Consider the following 5,948-nt stretch of genomic DNA (forward strand, 5'->3'; position numbering starts at 1 on the left):
TGTTGGCAAAGTCAAAGAGTAGAGTACCTGCAGAGATAAGGTCTCATGTTATTATTAATAGCAATAAGTATCCATAGGTAATTTTTTTCATTCAGTTATTATTTTTAAGCAAAATACTTGACTAAAATAATTTTTCCCCATATAATTTACTTACCTTTTGAGAGATTTTAAAATAACCTGTTATATAAACTTATAATAGATATTTCAAGTGTGACTCACACTGCCTAAAGTGAGGTACATGTGGGTTTAACCAAGGGCATTACAGCCTTAATGTGCTCATGTCTCTGCATGTAACTGGGACTCACAGTACTACATTTTTGAGAATGTAATATTTAATCTGCCTCCCCACCTTATCTTTTGGTTCCTTAAAATTTATTTAGAAATGTGTAAAGAAGAAAAAATGATATAGTTATACAACCCCAATACCTCCAGGTGAACTTTTTACTTAAAAGTTAAAATACTACATTGACATGAAGAGAAAGTTACAATAGAGCTCTACATGTATTGGTAATGTTTTAAGATGAGTGACTCGCAGAGATTCATTTTATTGTTATGCCTCAAAATATAGGGTGAGGCAAAAGTAGGTTTACAGTTTTTCTTATGTTAAATAATATAATGATTAATAAATGAGACAAGAATAAACTCTGTATTTTATGTACTCACAACTGTAAACCTACTTTTGCTCCACCTTGTATGTTTGGAACTTACATATATTATTTGTCTGCACCTAATATTACATGAAGGGCAATCTTTATCTCTCCCCCCAATAAATAAACAACAACATAAATAGAGAGAATAAAATAAAAAGGGAAAACCTTGTTAATCCCTAGGTACTCTCCTTAAAGGTATCTAATCTACTATTTTGATTGTTTCTAGTGCATTTTTCCTGAAAAATGTTCTCAGCATATAAAATACATATTTTAAATATTCCTTTTATTGGACTGAAAAGACAGCATAGGGTTGCTAGGCAATCAGGTTCAAGAGCTAGGAAACCTGGATTGAAACCCTGTCTCCTCCCATGACCAGTTATGTGACTTTGAATAAGCTATTTAATCTATAAAGCAGAGTTAATCAACCTCAGAAGATTATTTTTAGGATTAAATGTGTTGTTTATGTTAATCTCACTCTGGGCATATAGTACTTAATAAATGTGAGCCTAATTATTTTTATGCAAAACATAGACTATTTTTCAGCTTTATTGATATATAATTGACAAATAAAATTTTAAGATATTTAAAGTGTAAAACTTGATGATTTGATATACATACACACTGTGAAAGGATTCTCTCATTGAGTTAATTAACATGTTTATCACCTCATATAATTACCTTTTTCTGTGTGAGAACATTGAAGTTCTACTCTTTCAGCCAATTTCAATTATATAAAAGTGTTATCAACTACAGTCACCATGTTATACATTAGATCCGTAGTCCTTATTCATCTTATAACTGAAAGTTTGTATACTTTTATCAACCTCTTCTTATTTCCTTCATCTACTTCTCATCCCCCCAACTCCCTGGTAACTATTTTTCTACTCTCTGTTTTGCATGTATGACTTTTTTTCCCTAAAACTCCAGGTACAAGTGATACCATGCAGTACTTGTCTCTCTTTGGCTACTGCACTTAGCATAATGCCCTCCAGGTTCATCCATGTTGTCACAAATGAAAGGACTTCCTTTCTATTTAAGATTGAATAAAATTCCATGATATATATTGGTTGGCCAAAAAGTCCATTTAGTTTTTTCCATGAAATAAGAGATATTTTTCATTTTCACCAAAAACTTTATTGATTTGGATGTTTTGAGCGTTTTGGCTATCTCCCACAGAGTATAATGTTAATTGTTCTCAATTAATGTCTCGGTTTTATCACTATCAACTTCAACTGGTCTACCTGATTGTGGAGCATCATCCAATGAGAAATTTCTAGCATGAAACTTTGCAAACCTTTTTTGACATGTTTGATCATTCATAGCAACTTCTACATACACATTATACAGAACTTTTTTGTTTCAGTTGCATTTTTACCTTTCTTGAAATAATAAAGCATAATATGCTGAAAATATTGCATATTTTCTTTCATCTTCAGTATTAAAATGGCTACACAAAAATTCACCAATTTTGATAAGTTTTTAAAAAATGCATGCTGATATGACAGCTGTCACAACAATTTACCAAAATTGTTTTGAATGAAATTAAAGACAACTAAGGATGACTAGAGCCATCTTACAGAAAAAAACCAAATGAACTTATTAGCCAACCCAATATCATATATATTTATATAATATATGTGTGTATATATTATGTAAATCATATATATTTATATAATATATAACATATATATTATAAAAATATACACATATTACATATATATAGACTTGCACACACACATATATACATATATCACATTTTCTTTTTAAAAAATATTTTTCAGAAATGTATTTATTTTTAGAAAGAGAGGAAGGGAGGGAGAAAGAGAGGGAGAGAAACATTGATGTGTGTGAGAAACATCAATTGGTTGCCCCTCTCGCACCTGTGGACCTGGCCAGCAACCCAGGCATATGTCCTGATGGGGAATTGAACTGGCGACCTTTTGGTTTGGGTTTGCAGGATGATACCCAACCCACTGAGCCACACCAGTCAAGGTTGTATTACATTTCTTGATCAATTCATCCACTGACGAATACTTAAATTATTTCCATACTTTGGCTGTTGTGAAAAATGTTGCGATGAACATGGGAATACAGATATTTATTTGAGAAAATGGTTTTCTGTCTTTTGGATATATACTAAGAGGTGGAATTGCTGGATCATAAGCTAGTTAGTTCTTTTAAAACTTTTTTGAAGAACCTCCATACCATTTTTCAATAGCGGCTGCACAAGTTTACATTCCCACCAACAAACAGTGCATGAGGGTTCCATGTTATTGACACCTTTGCTAGCGTTTGTTATCTCTTTGTCTTTTTTACAATAGTTATTCTAGCAAGTGGCGGCGGCGGCGGCAACATGGCCCAGAGCATCCAGTTGCGCGGCAGCGCGGCTGTGTCGCTCAGAGGCCCCAACGTGGGGATCAGATCGGGAGCTTCAAACCACCCCGCGGGACTCACGAAACCACCAGCTGACTTGGCCATGCCGCCCGCCGGGGAGGGAGCCCAGCGTGCCAAGCCTTCGGCGTCGCCGCCCGCTGGAGGGTCACAGCCTGCCCCCGAGGCACAGCCCCCCGTAGAGACCCAGGTGCTCCGCGAGGCGCCTCCCGACTTCGACACCCAGATTCTTCCAGGGGCCCAGCCCCTCTTCGACACCCAGTCCCGCCTTGGCTCTCAGCCTCAAGTCAGTGGCCAGCCTTCCTGGGATTTCCGGGCTTCGACATCGTGGCCCTGGAGACCGTCTCCCGGTAGTTTCCCTTGGCATCAGAAGTCCCACGACGCTCCGGCTAAACATTCTTATTTTCCACAAACATATGATGCAAAGTATACTGACTTCAACTTCCCTCCCAGTAGAAAACATAAAAAAAAGAAAAGAAAAGAACCAGTTTTTTGCTGTTTTTGTGATACATGTGATCGTGGTTTTAAAAATCAAGAAAAGTATGATAAACACATGTCTGAACATACGAAATGTCCTGAAGTGGATTGCTCTTTCAGTGCACATGAAAAGATTGTCCAATTCCATTGGAGAAATATGCATGCTCCAGGTATGAAGAAGATCAAGTTAGACACTCCAGAGGAGATTGCAAGATGGAGGGAAGAAAGAAGAAAAAACTACCCAACTCCGGCCAATATTGAAAGAAAGAAAAAGTTAAAACTTGAAAAGGAAAAGAGAGGTGCAGTATTAACAACAACACAATATGGTAAGATGAGGGGAATGTCCAGACATTCACAGGTGGCAAAGATCAGAAGTCCAGCCAAACATCACAAATGGAAAAATGACCGAACTGAACAGAGAGCAGCTATTGGATCAGGCAATCACTTGTGTCCACCTAAGGCAAATGCAGACCCTCTGAGTGTTTTGGTAAATACTGATTCTGGAGGTGGAGCTTAATTCCCATCCCGTTGAATGGTGGCTGGACTTAGTGACTCATTTCAAGAAATAGAATAATAAAAGAAAAATAGTAACTTAACAGTAGAGAAACCAGGCAGATCACCACATGATCAAAGTTAACATCACCAGTAATGCCATGTTGATATCATGGACCCCCTGATGTGCTACCTAAAATCTATCGTCTTAGCTTCATCATCAGAAAACACCAGACAGAGCCAAGCTAAGGCATATTCTACAATAAATACTGAGAAATTTTCATAGACTGGAGAAGACACGGATGAGGAGTCATGAGGACAGAATGCAATGTGATATGAGGGATTGGATTCTGGAATAGAAAAAGGACATTAATGGAAAACCTGGTAAAATTACAATGCAGTGTATAATTTAGGTAGTAGTATTATACTACCCTGGCTGGTTTGGCTCAGTGGATTGAGCGTCGGCCTGCGAGCTAAGTGTCGCTGGTTCGATCTTCCAGTCAGGGCACATCAGAGAAGGAAAACTCTGGTTCCAAAAAACCTCCGCTGCCTTGCGGCATACCTCTTCAGGGGAAAGGCTAAGGGAGTAAACCCCGACAGAAAATCCGGAGCCGGAGTCCCTAAGGCGGTTTGACGTTGTAGTCAACACCGGCAACTCCTGCGGCGCACCTGAAGCCAAGCTGTATTGACTCCGTCTTTCCCTTGGATCCTTCAGCTGCGAAGAGAGGGGGTGTCTGCTGCATGGGCAACAGCAGACCCTCCATATCACCCTGCCCAGGCTCTGTAGCTTCAGCTTCACTGGAGAGGACACTCCAGCGTCATCGCAAGATGTCGATTCAACACGGGAAGAGACAGATACCGTGTCACTCCCGAGTCGGACTGCACAGCCATTCTTGGCGGTGCAGATAGACTCTTAAGAAGCTACACCATCGTCTCTCGAGACGGACGGCTGCCGACGATTATACTACCCTGGCTGGTTTGGCTCAGTGGATTGAGCGTCGGCCTGCGAGCTAAGTGTCGCTGGTTCGATCTTCCAGTCAGGGCACATCAGAGAAGGAAAACTCTGACTCCAAAAAACCTCCGCTGCCTTGCGGCATACCTCTTCAGGGGAAAGGCTAAGGGAGTAAACCCCAACAGAAAATCCGGAGCCGGAGTCCCTAAGGCGGTTTGACGTTGTAGTCAACACCGGCAACTCCTGCGGCGCACCTGAAGCCAAGCTGTATTGACTCCGTCTTTCCCTTGGATCCTTCAGCTGCGAAGAGAGGGGGGGTCTGCTGCATGGGCAACAGCAGACCCTCCATATCACCCTGCCCAGGCTCTGTAGCTTCAGCTTCACTGGAGAGGACACTCCAGCATCATCGCAAGATGTCGATTCAACACGGGAAGAGACAGATACCGTGTCACTCCCGAGTCGGACTGCACAGCCATTCTCGGCGGTGCAGATAGACTCTTAAGAAGCTACACCATCGTCTCTCGAGACGGACGGCTGCCGATGACGACGAGTATTCTAGCAAGTGTGAGGTGATAGCTTATTATGATTTTGAGTTGCATTAGTGATGTTGAGAACCTATTTATGTACCTGTTGGTCACTTGTATGTTTTCTTTATGCCAGTACCATACTGTTTTGATTATTATAGCTTTCAATACAGTTTGAAATTAGAAAGTGTGATACTTCTAGCTTTTTTTCTCATTTCTCAAGGTTGCTTTAGCTATTTTAATTGTTTTGTGGTACCACAGAAATTTTGGATTGTTTTTTCCTATTCTTGTGAAAAATACCAGTGACATTTTGAAAGAAATTACAGTAACTCTGCAGATTGTTTCAGATAGTATAAACATTTTAATAATAATAATTTTTATAGTGCATAAACCCATAATATCTATTTATTTGCATACAAAGTTAAAAGTTGAATCCACTTTGACTAAACAGAACCTTTTACC

The 5,948-nt window shown here is 39.6% G+C and overlaps 1 pseudogene; it reads left to right on the plus strand.

Annotated features, from left to right (window-relative positions):
* The first annotated feature begins 3,003 nt into the window (after positions 1–3,003).
* On the plus strand, positions 3,004–4,035 carry LOC150001958 (FMR1-interacting protein NUFIP1 pseudogene; annotated as a pseudogene).
* Positions 4,036–5,948: the final 1,913 nt, after the last annotated feature.

The sequence above is a fragment of the Furipterus horrens genome, unplaced genomic scaffold, assembly GCF_987537825.1.
Source record: "Furipterus horrens unplaced genomic scaffold, mFurHor1.1.pri manual_scaffold_9, whole genome shotgun sequence".
Lineage (NCBI taxonomy): Eukaryota > Metazoa > Chordata > Mammalia > Chiroptera > Furipteridae > Furipterus > Furipterus horrens.